We start from the raw sequence: 12,452 nt of genomic DNA, 5'->3' as shown, positions 1-12,452 counted from the left end.
AAAAAATTGTACGAACCCGGATGCTCAAAAAGTTGAAAGTACGAATTCATCATTTTATTTTATTTTTATTACGAGTTAATCACTTTTTATTTTATATTATTGTTATTTTAATTTTAACCCAACGAATTAGTAGATATATATACAATTAATTTTATGATGTAGTCTATACCAATAAAGTATCATTTGAAAATATTTTTAAATAATAAATTATCTAAATTTTAAATTACATTAGTAGCAATTTCATTAGGTACCTATTTACTAATTTTATAGTAGATTTTTATTATTTATTATTTAATTAATATTATGTAACATTTACAAATAATATATTAGCAATAATAATTATATTTTCTATATTACAATGCATTTTATAAATATTATTAATTTTTCAAGTACCTACCAATTACTATCTTTTCTTTTTATATACTGCTATATACTTAGCACCTAGTTATTATTCAAGATTGTTTCATTTTGATTTACAAATTACAATTTATTAGTTTAACTTATAATTCAAAAAAATATTCTGAGCAGATTTCGGCTAAATTGCTAAAACTACGTTTGTACGTTTTTTCTATGTTCAAGTTCAGCATAGTAGAATTTATTATAATAAATTCAGTAATTTTATTGGACACTTAGCGAACTATTCAGTTGATAGGGAAATCAAAAAAAAAAAAAAAAAACTATAAGCATCTATATTTTCATATACTAACATATTTTGTCCTATCGCTTGTATAGTACCAATATACCCACACTTGTATATTACTCGATATATATATAATATATATAGGCTAACTATATAGGCCCAACTTGAACAAATTATTTTTAAGGGAATATTTCTAAAAAAACACATTCCGCGATCTGATAATATTATAGGTACCTATACGGATAGGTAATATTTGATGATATAGTATTTCTAAAAAATATATATTGATGTAAACTTTATAACACCATAATATAATACGTCTATAATACTGCAGGCTATCGACGACCACGGCGGAAGCCTGTTCGTAAATTTTGATTTCATCGATATAACAATTATTATAAACGGGCAAGTTGCACCAGTGACCACCGACCAGTAGAAATATATCTAGAATATTTGAACGAAATGAGATAATAACTAAACGAAAAACAAATTTTCACTAGGTAATCGATTTCATACAATATAGTATTTACGCATGAACCCCGAGTTGCGGTATTATATTATAAACGATGTACCTATAGGTATAAAATATATTATACTATGATACTATTTTATCAATCGCGGTCTGCAATAATAATATATTTCATAAAACTTCCACAGGAAACAATAACTCGGTTAAGTTACCCACGGTGAATTCCCAAGGGGGTAAGTATCCGGAGGACTTAGCCCCGGGGCGTGAGCATTCGCCGACGCTAGCCGGAAGCGGTATACAATAATAATCATAATAATATTTTATTACCTATATATATCTAAACGATCGCGGTTACAATATCGTAAAAGCCTTATCCCGCAAAATAAACTATTATAATTTGAATAATATACTAAATAATATAATATTATATAGGTATTATACCTAATCGGTAGTAGTATCGAATAAGGGCGCGATTTAGTACTTTACCATTTATTCACGTATTCACTGCACAGGAGATGTCGCACACAGAACGACGTGAAGTATATTATACGTGTGTATATAATATAATAGGTATATAATATACGGGACGCACTTTAAACCGACGCTATATAATTTAATATGATGATTTTAACACTTTTGCAGTGTTATTATAAATTCAAAAACTCGGGATTTCGCACTATGCCTATATTGGCGCACACAACCGGACGCAATGTTTCCGTCGCGTTAAAGTCGCGATGACGATTGAGACGACGTCATGTCGACAGTAATTTTCCCGAGGGTAGAGCCCAAGGGTGGGTAACTGCTGCGGCGGCGGCGGGTCCGGGCGCGAGTGAGTATACGCGCGCACTGCGGGCGGACGAGCGTAACCGTGAGCGTAGCCGCGTGCGACGAGGGGCAGCAGCGAGACGATAAAACAAGACGCGATAATATATTATTATTGTTGTTGTTACAGCGGCGGTTCGCCCGGAAACGTGGCCCGTAGCGATACGGAGCGAGCGAGCGATAGCGCGGGCGGCGTGTGTGCGTGCGCGCGTGTATGTTTACGCGGTTGTTCGGTGGCGCGTATAGGTGGCCGACTGACGGTCAGGTACCGCCGCCGTCGCGCCGGTGCCCGCGGCTCGTAGCCACTACACGATCGCGCCGGGGCCACGGGCCCGTCATTGGTCGGCTGGCCGCGGCGCCCACGCCTCATTGGTCCCCCCCGGACCGGTTGCGCGACGGATTATCAACGGTCCCGTCGACGGCCGTCTCTCGCGCGCCGTTCGTAATATTATTATTATATTATGGTATAGGTGAGCGCGCGTATAATATTATAATGTATAGATGCTCGCCGCGCGTTTATTATAAATTACGATTTATGCAGTTATTTTTATAGGCACTACTACTCGAACGTTATTATAATATTATTATTATTTTAATATACCGTGCACGATGTGAGTACGCGCCGATGCTATTATTATTTTATTCTTTCGCGAGATAAAAACGATTTTATGCGGACCGTAATAATCTAACAAACGAATTCGCGAACTTCATGACACGATTTATATCCTGTTCACTCCCGCCACCGACGCGCCACGCAGTCCGTCGACCGTGCACCGCGCGCGTCGTCGCCGTTCAGTCTCCACCGTACGCCGGCATTATATTATGATTATATACAATGGTCAACGATTGCACCAGCCGACTTGCTTTTGCGCGTCATAATAATAATATTATTATTATAGGTATGCGTCTGCACCGTCACCTCGGCAGTCTGGACGTCGGGGTTTGTCGAAGCCCGCAGAAACATGACTATACACATCACCAATGTAATCTATAAAATACTCGTTCACAATCATATAAACCTATAATAGATCGTTTTCATATTCGGTTCGTTGATTAAAGTGGTATAAAATATTGCATATTGTACGTAAGTATAGAATAACCTATATAGTATAACAGTACAGGCAAAAGACAATTTTAAAATGAAATACCTATTTATTTATTTCATTTATTTAAAGCATCTAACGATAAAAAGTTGAACTGTAGGTAAAATAAAAATAAAATCATCAAGATTAATAGTTGGTTACAATAAACAAATATAAGTAATAATTAAAGCAGATTTGGGTAAGCCCTCATTGGCCTCATTAAAAGTCGGTATCTATACAAACGATAACTATATGTGTCGGTGAACGAGATAGGCATATATTATATTCAGGTGATGTAGAACAAGCGGAAAACTTACAAAATATATTACTACTGACAGCCATTGTAAGCATGTAAGCATCACTGTCATAGGTATATCCTGATTCCTGGATAATAACGCTTTACCTGCAGTAGTACCTACTGGTATTCCAGAATTTGTACTGGGCCAGTAGGTACTATCAGTCAAAACTGCATAATTACCTACTGATATAGTAAAATATTTTAAGGTCATTGCTTAACATCTTGGATCTTTTTTTGTGTTATTTATAAACATATAAAATTGTGGACTTTACTCTTTGTTTTTGTTTTGGTATTGTACAAATTTTTATTTGTTATTAAAAATACTTGATAAATTAATACAACTTTACTTACGTTCGAAAAACGCCTAGGTATTAACAAAAAAAATAATATTATAATATTATTGTTAAAAAAGTATAAAGTATAAAGTAATAATAAAGTTATAAAGTTGTCAAGCATTCTTAACAACAAATTTGAACAACACAAATAAAATAAAAACAGAATTGTGCTTACAGAAATTATATTATTAAGTAATTATTTAAAAAATAATCAGAATTTTTTTTTTTTTACTAGGCGTTATACGTTACAATTTTTACGAACTTTATCAAATTCACAAACATTTAAAAATTTACGAAAAATTCATAACATATTCAATTTTTAAAGCTAATATGATTGAAAATGTCATCCATGCAGGATATTTCTCTGAATTTAAGTTGTTCTTCCTGGAATACAAAAAGTTAAACGTATTTATATACAATGGTATGATACATCATTAAGAGTGTTTGAAAAATTGGATATTAAACGAAAAATAAAAAGCTTTCATAGATTTTAAGGTTTCTTAACTTTTTGACTTTTTAGGTTTTTAAATTTTTGGACAGTATACGTAGAAATATATAATTATAATTTTTCATATACTATCTACATATAATGAAATTTTCAAAAATTTTAGACTTAATTAGTATTACACATCAAATTTATCAAATTTCAATTTCAATATTTATATTATGTACGAGTATACGATAGGTACTGCTATAAAATAATAATTTAGAAATTGTACTATTGTCTGTTGATCATTTGTACCTAAATTGTTAGTAATTGTGTAATAGTCGTTTATACATATATTTTGAATAGTGAATTGTTAAATTACAACACAAATTGAATTTCGTAACAATAATACTATTAGTCAAATATATTCATTTATAGAACACGCAATGATATTTAGAAATTGTAAATAATATTATTTATTTTAGTATCTATATAATACATCTTTTTAATAAATTTCGCTAAGGTGTTGTTGAAAACAAAGTTGTATGATGTTCTTGTATAAATTTTGATTAAAAACTAGGACTAGGCTAAAAACCTGTGTTGTTGAAGCCTTAATAAAATGTATATATAAAAAAAAAGTTGTATGATATCACCGGCTTATGATCTCATTACCACTATCACAGCACTCAACAAATGTATCCCATTTTTTTCTTTTTCCCATTATTAGTAAAATAAAATGATTATTAATAATATGTATACCTATTTATAATGTACTATAGGTACCAAATAAGTAATAACTAATGACCTTTGCTTTTGATGTTATTGATGTCCAATAAAAATAAAAAGCAGTAGGTACTAGGTATATTATAATAGTATATTATATTAGTTATGTGTAACTTTGTTGACTATGCTATAATAATAATATTATACCTATATAGGTATGATGTAAATAACGTTAATTATTTTGCGTGAAACCCAGTTTGATAATGATCATATTCCTATAGGTCTAGTAGACCTACCTGGTCTACTATTTATTATATTGTCCTAGGCAATTACTAATTAGAAAATATAATTTTGTTCATTAATTATTTAATATGTATTTAACTAGTATTATTATTTTAAATTTATATGTATAGTTTTTGTAACACTAAATAGTTAATGGTTCGAATGACAAAAATACATTATGAAATAATTCTATAAATTAAATGAAAATGCTATAGCCACGTATGTAAAGTTCAACTAGCAGCTATAATAGCGGGATGAGTTACCTATACTTATGAATTATTGAAATTATTTTTCTCAAGTTATTATACCACAATATAGTACTAATAAATGCAGATACCAGAACATCTTTAAACATATCGGATCATCTATATGAAGAACTTGGACCACTTAGTATTATTATAACATAATATTAATATTGTAAATATTGTAAGCCAATAACCTTAGTTGTTGAGGCTTTAATTGAAAATAATAAAAAAAAGTACTAATTAATTGTTTACACATCATATCATTTAAGCCTGTCTCTTATAATATTTTTTTTATATACCTTATAAATTATTTATATTTATTTTAATCTAAAGACTTAAATATATATATTTTTATTGATCATAAGCCCGGAAACTATGGACATTAACTCGACTTATATTTTGTTTAATTATACTTAAACACTATTCTAATTTGAAAATAACAAAATGTCAAGTATCATATTATTAAATATTCTTGTCAACTATACAATACATCAGTTTTTAGTATCTACATGTAATGATATAATATATATAACACAACCTATATACATATTACATATATCATATATAGTATGTTATTGACTTTCATAAAATACTCATTATAAATTATCGAGAATTATCGTTATTTTTTTTTCTTTTTGAGGTGTCTATATAGACGTCTTGCATGTTAAAAGGAGGCGTAACAGTCGGTATATTAGACGTCGCGTGTTTTTGATAATATGTACAAATTATAGAAAAATAATCGAAGATTGTCTAGTCATAGGTATTGTATATCGATTTTTACTCCTTTGCACGAAATAGAACTGCAGTAATTTAATGATTATATAATCAAATTAATCTGTGGTGCAATTTATTTGTATTATATACAAAAAAAATTTTTTTAAGCATAAAAGTGAGTGTAATATAAATATTATAGCAATATAATTAATTTTTTTGATATAATGGCAAATAATTATGCGTCTCTATATTATATAAAAATATAAAAATTTCCTGAGAAAATGATAAAGCTGACTTACACTCATAGGTATACATATTACCTATAGATTACATTTGTTGATAAAATATATACAAACTAAATAATAAGCTTGAAGATTATTTTGATAAAAATTAGAGGATATAAATCAATATAATAATCAAAGCAAGAAAACAATATATATACAAAAGTCTTAAATATTTTAGGAGGATGCGATACTATATAGCTGCAGTTTATTATGCACCGCAAATTTATATATACATAAAGATTTTCTTTATCCATGATATTGTTTATTATCATATTATACAAAGATTGCGTGTTTAATGTAATTCTATGGGCTATACGATTGTGACTCTTTCAATATATTAATAAATAATAATATAACATTACGATGAGGTGTTTGGATAACGATTTAATAAACACTTTTAATCATGACTGCAGTAGTATTTGGATAAAATGTATAAAACAACAAAAATCTATAGTGAATATAATATATATACTTAAGTCGTAAGTATCGAATTTGTAAAGTAATATATCATAGTGATATTTCAACTATGATGCTATTCTAAATAAAAGCTTAAAATAGGTTTCCGTCGTTTCTTAAAATGATATACATTGATTCCCTGGTACAAAAAGGTATATATATTATAATAATGGAAATTCGGATTAAAATTATTCACCATAAAATAATTTATTTTGTTGTAGTTACATATTATCTTAATAATTTATAGTATTTCTGAATCTGCTGGATACCGTGACTTTATATCGTTGTCTAACACATGCGTATATCATAGGATTTTAGCAGTGTTCTTTGCTAAACGTACTGATGGATATAGTGAAGCGATAAGAATTCTTAAAACAGATTTGAATTTGTTGTCAGGTCTACTTGAAATCGATATTCCCACATTTTTGAATTTTTAATTTTAACTGCTTCAAAAATATAAAAAATACAATTTGTAACATTATAGGTTTTTAGGAATTTGATAGACAATATCAAAAGTTTGGAAAAGTCAAGCTCAAGCAATCTTAATGACAAATTCAAATTAGATCGCACAATTGGTTACCAATTTTTAAAGTAAAAATTTACCCAATTGCTCATAGTAATAATGTTAAAATAACTAATATTTATTCAGAAAAATAAATATTCAAATGTATATATGTTACCGGCAATATGTGTAATTCCGTCTTTATATATAATGCCTAGATATTTTATAAAATTTAATAAAATGACTGAAATTATATAATACACATATTTCCTAGTTGTTATATATAATGCCCAATCATAATCAGGTAATAATCCTACGTTCTCGGTTAGATTAGAAATACTCAAATAGTCAAATAACCACAGATATTGACGAAGATAACCGATAATTAACAAATTAATCGTTCTCGTTATATTAGCCTGTATAATACGTTTCATTTGTCGGTTATTCGGTATTTAATCTTGTGTTCAAAATTTCAAATTATTTTCAGTACGGTTAACAACGTATAGGTACCAGTAAAGTGTTCAGTGTATACCTATAGTTAATTATTAAATTAATAATATTGTATAATAATACAATATTTCATAATGGAACAGTTTTATGCAGAATTAAATGTACTAAAGGCTACATATAGGTAAAAATAACACTTTATTATCTGATAAACGATACGACGAGTTGGTATAATAAAGGAAGTTTTAATGCTGAGATGTTTGAAAACGAAAAAAAAATCCTCGTGATTTTTGGTTGCAAAAAAGGTAAGCAAATACCCAAGTGTTAATTAATTTTATACTATAATTGGAGTGATATGTTTAAAATATAATTTTTTAAATATTACGAAATTTTTCGGGATGGATTTCGTTAATATTTTGATGATAATAATCAATAATTAACTATTATTATTGTTCTTAAATAAAATACAACTTTAATTTTAATTTAGATACGATGCATTGATGGTACAAGAGAATAAGAAACTAATTTTTCTTGTCAATGAAAATGAAAATATCCTGTATTATATTCGTGAAAGCGAGTTGTATAATGTATTAAAAAATACTCACTTCGATTGGCCACGGTGGACGAGATCGTATGATTAAAGAACTTTCCAATAAGTATAAAAATATAGCTCGAAGTGTAATAGAATTATTTTTAAGCTTATGTGAACCTTGCCAACAATAGCAAAATGGAATTTAAAAAGGTATAGTTGTTAAGCCAATGGTTTTTAACGAATTTAATTCACGATGCCAAGTGGATCTTATTGATTCCCAATCGCACCCTGATGGTAAATATCGATTTATAATGGTCTATCAGGACCACCTGACAAAATTTGTCATATCGAAATCTTAAGAATTCAAACGAGCTGAACTAGTTGCTTATAATATCATTGATATTTTTACACTAATTGCGGAGCCCCTAGTGTTTTACTATCAGATAATGGTAGAGAATTTGCTAATCAAATTGTTTCAAGCCTCAAAGATCTTTGGCCTGAACTTAAAATAGTACATGGCAAACCCAGACATATAGCCAGAGCCAGGGTAGTGTGGAACGTGCCAACCAAGACATAGAAAAAATGCTAACTACATAGATGCAAGAACAAAATACTTCACAATGGAGTCAAGGTCTCCGTTTCATTCAGTTAATGAAGAATAGAGATTATCATTCAGGTATCAAAACTACTCCTTATGAAGCATTATTTGGGTGTAAAATTAAAATCGGATTAAATACGTCAAATTTACCTGAAGAAGTCGTAGAAAATATTAAAACAGAAGAAGATTTAACAGCGATTACAGAAAGTGAAACAACTACAAATGCTAAAACTACAAATATTATTGAATTAGAGGATTTAAATACAACAATTATAAAAATTAAAACAAATAACGAAAATGCTCTTAACTTACGAAAAAATGCAACAAAAAATTTAGAAATTCAGGCTGATAAAATGAAAAAACTATCAGACAAAAAACTTCTTGCAGTTGAGATAGGTTCAACAGTTCGGATTCCAGTACCGGATGTTGATAAAGGCCGTTTAGATGCTCGAAACATACTAGCAGTTGTAACCGAGGTAGGTACATATTAAAAATATTTTAAACGAAATTTGTATTATTATTAATTGTGAATTTTTTTAAAAGATTACAGATGATGGTTTCTATCGACTGGGTACCAAGAATGGAACTTTAAGACAATTATATGCTAGGTCACAGTTCACTGTTTGTCAAAAAAAAACTATTGCATTTAGATGAGGTACCAGCTGAAGAGCTTGCATTGCGATATGTTGCTAGTCAACAGTCAACAGGCAGTGGGCAAGGGTTTACAAAATGTACGTGTAAAACAAGGTGCCAAAGTAAAAAAATTGTGTGTGTTAAAAACGAAGTATTGTGTAACTCCCGTTGTCATTCTAGCTTAACATGTTGTAACAAATAGTACACAATATTATCATAATTTAAAATGTTATAATGTTAATATAGTATACTGTTATGAAATTAATCTCAACTATTTTAATACTTTGCCAAAAGTTATTTAGGTACTCTATAAAATGTCTAGGAAATATATATATGCCTAGGTATTTTATACTAAAATAATTTTTTTTAATAATTTGCCTAAAATCAACCGGTATTTTATAAAATACCTAGGCATTTTATGTAATGACAGAATTACACATATTGCCGGTAACATATTATATGTATAATAAGTACACAGCAAATATCCTAACAATGGGTTTAATATGTTTTTCTCTATAACACATTTTGTAGATATATGTCTCTGTTGATTGTTGTCTATTTTATACCTACTAGAAAGATATAATTTTAAATTTTGGTGCATTTTGAATGACATAATATTTCATTATTTACTGCATTTATGTTACAAAATATTAATAATAATAATAATAAATATTGTAATAATGGTAGTACCTATACCTATATAGTATAGTTATTATTATTATGTTGTGCATTGCGTGGGCTGACTACAGTATACACACACTTATGTGTTGTTACATAAAAAGGTAATGGCCCCGTGAAGGACGCACATGTTTTATTAATTCTTTAAGTTGGTGTCTGTTCCGCACGACTTTTAAGATATTATATTCAACGTTGATTTATAAATTATAAGTAATTAGTATTTACGAGTTATACATTTAAAGAACAGATTTTAAAATTTTTTTCAGATTGAAGATAAAACAATGTAGTACCTATTCTGGAATATTTACTTTGTTTTAATTATTTATCAAATTATTATGAATATATACAGAGACATTTGTAATTTAATTGCTTGTACTAAAATTGATTTCATCTTTTCAACGATGGAAATTAAAAGCGATACATAAAAACATTAAATAATTAAATAACTTTACTATAGGTAATAGTTATTTAGGCATATAGAATATATCTACAACTCTTGTGCTATTTTATAGTTAGTTGATCAAAGCGTATATAAATATATAATAACAAATAACAAATAACAATACGTTATACCGTATATTATGTATTTGTATGTCATTCATTTATTTTTCAAACATAGATTTTGAATCAAGATAATAGAACAAATACAAATATTGTAATAATAATATAGTACCTTATTAAGTATTTTCAGATAATATTATTATAAATAGTTTAAAAAAATTGATGATGGTATAAATGAATAAACATAATTATTAGATATACATAAAGTGAGTGGACCATTTATATTGAAATGTAATTAAGTTTTAACAGTCAATATCTAAGACTTAAAATCATATTGGGATAAAATATTATATTTAAATATATACTATATGGAAAATTTAAAAAAATCATTCGAATAGAAATAATGTTGGTATTTTCGTTTTTAACATGTGTGCAATGGAAGTTGAACAATAACCAATTACAATTATTATATTTATAAACTCGCATCATGCCATGGATCGAGGTGTTTAAAATATTACATGCAATAAAATATGATAAAATACCTAATAATTAACGAGTACAACGTCTCCAGTTGATGTAAATGGTGTATGGAAGCAATGTGTGAGTGTGGATGCACGTTAGTGTGCGCTCAAGCTGGCGCACCACGCCGTTTCCCTAAAATGAAAATTGACGAATACGCTCGAGGCAACGTTTTTAATAATATTTATTATTATTATTATTATTTATAGCTATGCAACTTACGAGGAATACGAGCTGGGCAAGTGAAATGTATATGGTAAACTATATATTATAAAGTATATACACAATAATATTTTATATAATATTATTATTATAATTTATGTACCGTACCTATTTATATTATTTTAGAGAACGGAATTATATCGACTTTATACTATAATGTATGTATATATATATATAATATATATTTGGTCATAGGTATATAACACAAACACATAGTACGTTAGGGTTAGTATATATTGATAACTATCAGTTTTTATAATATATTATTAAACATTCACTTTCATGTAGGCACACGGGCCGATGGGCCGTACATATATTATATATATATATATATAATATATATATATATATATATAAGTTATAATGTTATAAATATAACGAATTTCACAATAGGTACTCGATAATTATTACTCGGGCTTTGTTTTCTTAAACGTAAACAAATAATATAACTAAATATGCTTTGTCAATGCTTATTTTCCACGCGTTGTTTCACTAGAGTCCGATTAACAATTATGCATATAGATACGATTGAGATAAATTGTACCTATAAGTATTATAATTTATAACAGACTTAATAAATCAATTCATATGTGAAACACTACACGTCATACAACTTTACTAGGTATATAATATAATATGCCTACTTAAACGTAAACAGTTATTTAATATTTAATATTATGTATTATTATTTTTATTCGCGTGTTGTACGACGTACGTAAATCTATAGCTGCTGAAGTGTAGGCTATACAAATCGTAATGAAATTAATGCACATGACCTCTACATAAGATGGAACCTTTTACATTTATTACAAAGGCCCTCTCTATGTCCCTAAGTCTTTCAACTTCCCGTCGCAGCTACGGAGAATATATAACGATAAAATAGGTACCTACCTAATAATACAATATATTAAATGAAATGTAATTAATTATTTTGCTTTAAGTCCAATGGCGTGTTGTATGTGTACAATTAATATATATATATATATAATATATAATATCTTGTTAGACTTTTTTTAAAATTATTATTTCATTTACTCTATAAA

At 28.3% G+C, this 12,452-nt stretch overlaps 1 protein-coding gene and 1 pseudogene across 3 annotated transcripts in view; one reads left to right on the top strand and one right to left on the bottom strand.

The window, feature by feature from the left end:
• TfAP-2 (transcription factor AP-2) overlaps positions 1-12,452 on the bottom strand; it is a 192,621-nt gene that overhangs the window by 91,401 nt on the left and 88,768 nt on the right. Inside the window, exon 1 of one of the 3 annotated variants that reach the window (XM_089222385.1) lies at positions 1,551-2,174. The exons of 1 other annotated variant lie outside the window; for it this stretch is intronic. The gene's annotated coding sequence lies outside the window, so the exon portion shown is untranslated. Of the gene's footprint in view, positions 1-1,550; positions 2,175-12,452 lie in introns of those variants that run through there. One more of the 3 variants, XM_089222384.1, reaches the window with a different exon arrangement.
• Positions 9,210-9,691, top strand: LOC149057294 (uncharacterized; annotated as a pseudogene).

Source organism: Diuraphis noxia, unplaced genomic scaffold (assembly GCF_037042655.1).
Source record: "Diuraphis noxia isolate RWA-SAM2 unplaced genomic scaffold, SU_Dnox_SAM2 contig0003, whole genome shotgun sequence".
Classification (NCBI taxonomy): Eukaryota; Metazoa; Arthropoda; class Insecta; order Hemiptera; family Aphididae; genus Diuraphis; species Diuraphis noxia.
The sequence above is the reverse complement of the archived record's forward strand: the minus strand, read 5'-3'. Positions and strand labels throughout refer to the sequence as shown.